The 9,788-nt window shown below is 39.2% G+C and overlaps 1 protein-coding gene across 2 annotated transcripts in view; it reads right to left on the bottom strand.

Moving 5' to 3' along the window:
- The window catches only part of htr2cl1 (5-hydroxytryptamine (serotonin) receptor 2C, G protein-coupled-like 1), a 227,722-nt gene extending 219,127 nt beyond the window's left edge, over positions 1 to 8,595 (bottom strand). For both annotated transcript variants that reach the window (XM_036216569.1, XM_036216568.1), the window contains exon 1: positions 8,130 to 8,595. The gene's annotated coding sequence lies outside the window, so the exon portion shown is untranslated. The remainder of the gene's footprint in view (positions 1 to 8,129) is intronic.
- Positions 8,596 to 9,788: the final 1,193 nt, after the last annotated feature.

Genomic DNA, 9,788 nt, shown 5'->3' on the forward strand with positions numbered 1-9,788 from the left:
AAACATGTTCTTTTTTTACGTTTAGGTATTACTCCAACAGAATACAGGAGTCTTGTTATTTTGTGGCTCACCTTTGCGGTCTTACTCTTTTGTGGATTTATTGCAATTTTGACTGCTTTTTTTCCTATAGCACACTATGTTCTGCATCCTAATTGGCTGTTGACCTTGTCAATCAATTTCATGTGTGCCATGTTTCCTGTACAGAGTGAGTTCAGTTTGCCACATTTACATAAATCTTGGAACACGATCAGATCTTTGTTTTTTTTCTAAAATTAATTTTTCAATTAAAGTTTGAGCGTTGAGAGTTTAAACAACAGAGAAAAGTAAAAATGTTTGTGTATGTCTGAGAATAGTGGATAAAGTGAGATTTTAAAGCCTTAAAACATCCATAGTCCTACTTTGCAAAATTCACCTATCAGGATTATTTATGGAACACATGGAGGGAACACTGTAGTGATGGCGATGGGCTGGTCACAAACCAAATGGCTTGTAGAACTGGCTCCTTTAATTGCCTGATCAGAGCCCATTTATGTCTGGGAGATGTATTTTTATTTTGTTTTTATTCAGCTTACGTGATTGGTCATTTAACAAAAGGCTCAAAGCCATTAGATTGTCCTCACGTCGCGCAGTAAGCATCAGCGAAGCCGAGCAGACCGCCAACACAGACTGACTCACAGGGAAAGAAGAGAGAAGGAGACACGAAGAGTAAAGGTGAAAAATAAAGTCTGACACGGGTGATGGCATGGAGACTTCTTTTCTTTTTGGTTTGCTGCTTTGGTTTTGAAGGCAGTACCTTGTGTTTGTTTCTGAAAAAATTGGGAGACGCCAAAAATAGAAGTTCTAGTTGTTCCTGCTCCTTTATCTTCATGTATTTTATGTCTAGCATTAAGGTTTTCTGCTGACTTGAAATTCTTGTTTTATTTTCATAGGTGCAAGTAAAATACAGTCAAACAGACGTACAAAAAAAGAAACTGGATCAAACCCTTAAGGTACTAGGTTTTAAGTAATAAACTTTATTTTAAATTATATATATACACATATATGTGGATATTTAAACATGTATATACATATAAAAAAATCAATATATATATACATATATGTACGCATACATATATAAACATATATATATACATATATACAGTATATATATACAGTATATATATATATATATATAAACATATATATGCATATTTGAACATATTTGAGCATATTTGAATATAAATACATATATGTACGCATTCATATATAAAGATATATGTGCATATTTAAACATATACTCATATATATATATATATATATATATATATATAAATATATATGTGTACGCATACATATATAAACATATATATGCATTTATAAACATATATAGACAGATAGATATCACAGGTCACATGTGTACCTTAGTAGCTCCTTTTTCACATTATTATTGGTACTACACCCCTTGTAGCAAATTTGATGAGCTGCTTGTTATCTGGGTTGGATGAATTTTTTTAGTGAGCCAAGTCGAAACAGCCAGACTGCCCATTACCCAGAATATATACACACCTTATCACATCCCTAAAAGCCCACCCCTTATCACTTTACATTTCATTCTCTCAACCAGCAGGCTATTCCTAGTCGCCGTGATTCATGGAAGTTCTGTTTGTTTCCTGTGCAAAAACGAGAGACTTTTAATTCTTGGCGCTTCATTCACACGCCGGAATGACAACATATGTCAAAGCCTCCCCGACTGGATCCATAAATCTAAAAAGAGATGAATGGGATCGACTGGTGTGGCATTTTGAGTGTGGAGGGGTGTTTTTGAAGATCGATGAGATAATGGGTGTGCGAGGCATTTTTGTGTAAACACTTCTGATCATATCTTTACCTCCATCATTTCTGTTTTTGTCTGAAACATACATCCTTTTGATTTCTATATGCACAACCTTCATCCATATGATGATAATAATACATCTTTTCACAAAAGAAATCACAATAATTCAGTTAAGTTGAATATCTGTGACCTTCCTCTGACTGGAAAAGCATTCAGCAGTGACATATTTGTTTTCATGCAGAGAACATTCATAGGATCAAAGTATGATTTAGCAATTAACTTGAAATAGAGACAAAGCAAGCACCCTTCTTTGAAGCAGAACAGTGTGACATCCACAGTCAAAAAAAAAAAACAAAATCAAGGACATTTCTGCAGGGCAGATACAATATTTACTTGTATTGGCAGACACGATTTAAAGTTGGGTTAAAGTCCCAATAGTTGTCACACACCTGGTTGTGTGAAATTTGTTCCCCGCGCTTTTCCCATCCCCCGAGGGAGCGCTGAGCCGCACATGCAGCTCAGGAACAATTTGGTGGTTCTGTGTGGCGGTTTGGTGCTGGAATTTGTGTTTTCTTTCCTTAGTGAGGATCGTGACAGTAAAGCCCACAGAGGAAAAACAATGCTTTCAGTTAAATACTCATGGAATAACCGTTGTGTCACATTTAATGGCCAAAGAGTCCTCATGGAGAGGTGGAGAATAAAGAAGCAGATGAAACCTCTAAGACAGGGGTGCCACCCGGCGGGCCACATATGGTTTAATCATAAAAATTATAAGTATGTTGAAAAAAAAAAAATGTCTAGCCCATTCCTGAGACAAGTTTTGGTTTTTTAAAGAAATGACCACAATGTCAATTCCACCACTAGGGGGAGCAAAGGCAACATAAGACCAGCATAGCAAGAGATCAAGAAATAATTATAAAAAACAATGTAATTATAAGTGATTAGGCTACTAGGTTGGTTGAGGCATTTTTTGCCAAAAAGAACAAAATAAAAACAAAGCTACAGATAACAAGTTGACCATAACTTATTTTACTTTTGTATTACTGGTCCGGCCCACTTGAGATCAGACAGAGTTTAACCAAAATGAGTTTACACCCCTGCTCTAAACTGAAGGTCATATTCAAATGATTCAGTAATAGCCGTGTTAAAAAAATTCTATCAAACAATAAAATGTTTTTCAAAGAAACGCTTCAGGTAAATTACTTCAAAAATCTGACTTTTTGTCAGGGTTCAACCAGTCGTGTCCTCCTCCGACCACTAGAGGCAAGGCTACAAACCTACACCCATACACACTCAGTTTAGAGCAGGGGTGTCCAAATCCAGTCCTCGAGGGCCAGTGTCCTACATGTTTCCAACCTGCCTTGGTAGCTCCTTATTGGCTAAGCACACCTGATTCAGATAATCAACCATACATAAGGCAGAATTTCTGGAAAACCAGCTGGAGGCCGGCCCTCGAGGCCTGGATTTGCACACCCCTGATTTAGAGAAACCAATCAACCTATGAAGCGTGTTTTTGGCCAATGGAGGGAAGCCATAGTTCCTGAAGAAAAGCCACACACAGTCTCCCCCATTGGTGATTCTGTTTCAGGTCCCCAAGCCAGGACTTGAACCAAGGGCCTCCATGCTGAGGCAAGAGCGCCAACCACTGCACCACCATGCAGCCCTAACATTGATCATGAAAGATAAATTCATAATTGTCCAAGTCTTTGATGTATTGGAACAAAGCGGTGTAAGAAAAAAGCCTGGAGCTAGATCTACCAGATTTGCACCACTACGACATTTTGCACCAACTGTAAGGACATGCGCTAGTATCTGGTAGCAATAGTCCATCGTTCAAGCGTGTTCAGGAACCCAAATTCAGCGTGTTCTTTAAGGCACTTGCTCAGTGTGCATCACAAACACTCCAGGAACATTTTTTTGTCTTCTTGAATGAGCGTGTTTGTCAGTTATGCATTAGGCAAAGCAGAGGTGGACAGAATGAAGTGGCTCTGAAGTGAAAATGGAATAAATGTTATTTATGCTTTCCTTTTTGTCAGGGACCTCTGCCTGTGTGCTGGGTCCCTGACACCATCAGTGTGGTGTTTTCCCTCTGCTTTCTTCCGCAGCTCTGACTTTTCCTTTCTGTATTTAAAAAAAGAAAAAAAAGTACTGGCGGTGTTGCCACAGTAATGAATAGCCTTCCTACACTCAGCAGTTTACTGCATTTTCACTGATGGTCATGTACATTCTCCACATGGTGCTCCTCTCTGCGCTATGTGAAGAAGATGAATTTGTCTTTCTTTCCTGTGGACAGACTGTGCTGCTTCTTTTAGTGCACTTAAAAAAGGCAATCATGACAACTTACCATTTCAAATAATTTAATAAAAAAGTTAAGTAATGTGACAGAGGTAAATTAAAATTTTAATTTATCTAAAATGAAGAACCTGAATCTATTAGTGGGAAAGAGAGGTCCCTTTAGCAGGGACTGTTTCAGAGGAAGAATCCGCTCAGCATCCAGCTGGATCGCTTCTATACCTTCCACCTGATGGCAAAAGTGTAAACAGACACTTTGATGGATGATGGGCTTCTCTTATTATCTTATTGGCTCTGCTCAGCAGGAGAACTAATAGAAAATCTTGGCCACCAATGATCATGCAGACCATTTTCACTGTTCAGCCTTTGTGATTTAAAGGCTAAGTCACATGACTTCAGAGTAGTGGAGCAAAGTGAAGCGTAAATGGAGCTCGGTGTGTAGATAACAGGGAAACGAAGAATTGATCTTGGTCCATTCAAGTGGAGGCAATACCAATGTTAGGACTACTTCTTCTGTAATTACTTTGACAATAAGTATCCAGTACTTTCAAAAATAGCAATATACCTTTAATACATTTATGAATGCATATTTTTCCATATATATATATATATATATATATATATATATATCACCAACAAGTTGCCACTTCTACGAAAATTTCTATGACCGTTTCTAGCCTCTACGTACGAAATGAGTGGCCACTGAACACGCAATGAGAGTTGAACCAATCAGGAAATTGGATTTGGTAGTGACATATGGATGGCGTCCCTTTTATTCAAGGAAGGGCCAACAGTTGGAAAATTGATCATGGGGGGAGGTTTAAGCGATTATTTAATACTACTCCACCGATATTTTTTCCGATTAGTCGACTAATCGGGTCATGCGCAAACTGGATGAAGAACACACATCTTGACCGTCATTAGCTTTAATCTAACTAAAAACTAGATATATAGCATTACCTGTGATATGCTAGTGTGAATGCTGTAGGCTGAATTTGGCCGCTGAAGATGCTAGTGCTGATAGCCAAAGATGCTGAAATTGATAGCTAAAAACACTGAAGCTGATAGCCAGCTAAAATATTAAATATCAAATTATCCTAAAAAGCTGAAATTAATCCCAAATTAGCCAAAACAGCTAGCATGTAGCTTTAATATTAGCTTAACTCCAAAATAGCCTAAAAAACGTAATAGATGTCAAAATAGTCCAAAAAACTACCAGAATGCCATTTTAACTTTCAGTTGTACAACACTCTTACTCCATATAATGTAAAGTAACAATTAATCGAATATTAAATTAGTCGTCGACTTTTTTAATGGTTGATTAGTCGACTAATCGCGGCAGCCCTAATCAGGTTTACAGGACACCAAGTCTTTCATACATCCGAATAGAGTTGTGAAAGTAAAACTTTAACATTTTGCACAAACTACTGGAGACAGACAAGTAGAGAGTAGAAAAAGAAGAAGAAGCTCCTCCCTGCTTGTCTAGTGCAAATATCAAGGGTTAAATACACTAAACGTACTCGAAACACCTTGTTGGTACTTGATCCTACTAAGTGTGCGTTCTTGATTATGCGTCACATACCGAGTACGTCCATAGCTACATCCAGGTGACCAACACTTACTGAACCAGGGTCCGTAACCAAACGAGAAGGACAGTAGTTCATGAGGAACACTCTAGGGACCCTTGCTCTACACACCCTATGATAGGTACACACCGGGTATGTGGTGGGTATTAGTCACACATGACCGTCACCACCCGATTTCAGTGGAAGTTGGAAAAGACGGTGTAAATCTTGTGAATCTTACTCCAGGCTTTTTCTTTTACAGCTCTATTTTGATATATGAAAGACTTGGACCTCTACAGTTAGCTCTCCAAATGGAGATTTATAGAAGAATAGTCGTCATCAATAGTTTCCGTTCATCTAGGGTAGCTGCCAGTGCTCGGAAATACATAACAGTCGTGCTTAAACATAAATGTATTATATTTACATGTAAACGTCTGTGCTTCAGAGCGTACCCAAGTAAAGAAATGTGATGCAGAACAAGCTCACAGCGGAAGGATACAGAGTCCTCCGCCGCCAGGGTTTCCAATTCAAAAAACTATTGCCCCTCCAAATGCCCCTACACTTACAGGGGTAAGGGAAGAATTTGGATTTGGCCATAGTGTCGTAGAATTCAAACACAAACTGTTAAATTGTTTTCTCCTCCACGATCGATTGTCAACCCCTTCCATATTTTGAAAAGAACGCTACCCAGACGTCCCAAATTGGTCAAAGTTAAACTGGTTTAACTTTCAACGTACGTTAGATGTATACCTGTTCTGTACCTAGACTCCAAAAACAGACGTAGTGGACACAAGAGTTTTGAACGCTTTGGCATTTTGGGTGTAAACCCCGCCCCCAGATATCTCCTAATTCTATCAATGAGCACTATTCAAACATGTAGTTGTAGAGATAGGTAATTCTGATTTTACAGTCCTGGTCTTTCACCTGGTCCTCCTTCATGTGGACATCCCTGAGGTTTCTTCTTTTTTTTTTCCTGGAATCAGGTTTTTCGGGAGTTTTTCCTAACCGTAAAGGAGGGTCTAAGGCGGGGATGACCAGTTTAGTCTGTTTAGTTTAGCAACCAGCTGTTTAGATTTTGTGACTGACTTTCTGCTTTTGTACAATTACTGCTATGAAGCCCAATGAGACAATTGCTTTGTGATGTTGGGCTATATTAAAAAAAAAAAAAGGAATTGAACAAGGAAACGCGTATATATGTGCGTTTACATTGACTTTTATTAAAAGTGGTCACTTGGACGGTGTGAACACCATTAGAGTTCCATATCGCGGATATGTCACTTGCTGAAATCTGAATTAAAAAAGATTTCTTCATTATTATCCTTTTGTAGCTTTGATCATATCACTAAAAGCATATTTCTTTAAGCCAAGTTGATAAATCCAAATGGACCCAAGATTTTCTGCTAAATTACTCATTTACAGTCTGTCAAAAGGGTCACCCCCGGAGCTTTTTCGGGTGTTTCCTTCCATTTCACATCAATAAATGAAACTGAAACGTTGACCCAAAGACAGATGGAGACATAACTTGTACTGGACTGAGGGCAGAATGGATGCCATATAAATGTGATGGTATTCATGAGGCAGCGAGCGTGAGAACATTTAAAGATGAGCTTAAATGTGACACTTTATCAGGAGTAATATGTTCTTGTGTGAGGCACTAATTAGGATTATACAATCAGTCCAATCTACTGAAATTGTATTTTTTTTTTTTTTTTTACAAATGTGGGGAATAAATTGCCACTTGTTGTTGCCTCTAGGGTGTTAATGACGTAAGCAGCGTTTTGTCTCCCAGATTATGTAGTTAAACGGCTAAAAAGACACACACAGGAAGGGTCCCAAAATGTCCCAACGCGCTAATCCTCCCGGGGGACAATAAGCTTAGTGGACGATCATTAAATAAACGGGTGCGCGCGCGCGCTCCACACACAGTGGTAAACAAGGTGTCTATTGCCCTCGCCGGGGACGCACATGAATTAATAAATAAAAAATAAATCCACAGCCACACCCTCAGCGAGTGGACGCGCAGAGCCAGAGCTGCACATCTCCAGATCACTTTGTCATCCGCGCACAGTTGGAGCACAAACACTAAGGACAGATTGTAGGACAAAGCGTCCCCTTCGACAGGTTTTAGTGTGTTTCCATCCCATCGGAGCTGTTCTCCACAACGACAAGCTTCAACTCTAACAGATGAGTCACGTTTCTGCCTTTTTGACTCCTCACTTGTGCGCAGGGATGTTGCATTCTTGGAGAGGTTCCGTGCGTCAAACGCATTCCCTCAGTCAGCTTTCCAAAAAAGTTTGAGGACATTTAGAACAAGTTTGAGATTTTTTTTATTAAATGTTAAAGACTTTAATAGAATCCCATGAAAAAAACTGCAGCCTTGACCTCCAGCTGATGTCAAAGACGCGAGAGCGCATCGCATTTCCTCCTCCGTGCGCAATCTGCAGATGAGGTTTACTCACCAGCGTCTCCTTATCTCTCGTTTCTCCTCTCGGAAGCGCACCGTTCAGTCCATCCCAACCGGCAAGGAGCACGGCGAACACGGTGGATGTCGAGCGCGCGCGCAGGGACTCGCTCCGCACCTGTCTGTCCACGACGCGCCACGACACCAAATCTGTCCAAACTGCTTCAGACGACGCCGGGTCCTCCTCCTCCTTTAGGTAAACTTTCAGCTCTGGGGAGCAGGGTTGTAGGGATGAGAGGCAAACGGGCTGCAGGACTCCCACAGAATGGAGATGAAAGAGGGAGGAACGCAGAGAGAAGAAGAGGAGGAGGAGGAGGAGGGAGAGGCAGGTACCGCGCACTCCGACGCGCTTCAGCGGCTATGCATGAGTTCACGGTCCGCACAATGCATGCCACAGATCCAGAGGATTTTCTTTCACTGGCTGCAGCTCCGTTTGGCTTCATTAAAAAATGGATTGAATTAACACAAGAATTGAAAGAAAAAAATCAATAAAATATTGTCTAAAGTCCTACAAGATTCTTATTTTTTTGAATTTTTTTTACAAGATGTCCGATTTTTTTGATTTTTTACTCAAATTCAAACTAAACATCATGGCAAAAAACTGTTGAACCAGCACTGATTAAGTTGATAAAAAAGCCCCCTTTTCCCCATGCTCTTCAGGATCCACAGCCATGTGACACGTGGCCACTGCTGCAACACCTGATTCATCTCATCAGGTGATGAAAAGGACAGTGAGTCATTTCAAAGGAAAGAAGTACGGCAGAAACGGACAATTTGGCTAAATTTGGGAATAAAAGAAGAAGTACCAGTATTTAGTTTTAAGAGAATGTTTTGTTATCTCATTTTTTTGGTTAAATTTGACAAATAAATCAAACTTTATTTATATTAAAAAAAGTGTTTTTCATACTTGAGCAACACAAATCAATTTACAATTAAAAACACAAGCAAATAAATAAGTCAATCAAGAAAAATAGATAAATGGACCCATTTTTATAGTTACTTAGGGAAATATCTGAACAATAAATAACTACATGACACATTTTATATTCAAACTTTATATCTTAAACTCATATAAAACACTTTTGAGTGTATTTTCAAAGAGTTCCCCTTTAATTATGATGATACCATTTTTAGCCAAAAAAAACAAGGACATATTTTCTGCAGATCGCCAGGAGTTCATTAGAAATTCCGCTCTAAGTTTTGGATGGTACTTTTTGGCACAAAACAACCCCCCTCTTCCCACCCTGTTGGTGAGAGCTCTCTGTTTACACTCTGCCCATTACCCCTCATACTCCCGATTAACAAAAATACTGACCAATATTGGAGCTATTTATCCATGCAGCTTTGATTCAGCTTGAACGATGAAAACAAAGACGTACATGGATCTATTTGTCTGCATTTGGATCAGAATGAAGCAGAAAAGAGAACTTGTGGTCCATTTTCTGAGCCACATCTGCTACTGATTCACATTGTTTTGAATAAAAATAATGCTCAAAAATGCAATTTTAAGCGTAATTTTCAGTATATGTCTGAAAATTTCACAAAAATGCCACAAAACATGATTTAAATTGGAGTTTATGACTTCAGTGCGCAGCTGCCTTGACACCATCATCCTCCATGTGCACAAGGACGCCGTTTCTTATGAAAAGTGAAAGAG

The sequence above is a fragment of the Oryzias melastigma genome, linkage group LG18 (genome assembly GCF_002922805.2).
Source record: "Oryzias melastigma strain HK-1 linkage group LG18, ASM292280v2, whole genome shotgun sequence".
NCBI classification, from domain to species: Eukaryota; Metazoa; Chordata; class Actinopteri; order Beloniformes; family Adrianichthyidae; genus Oryzias; species Oryzias melastigma.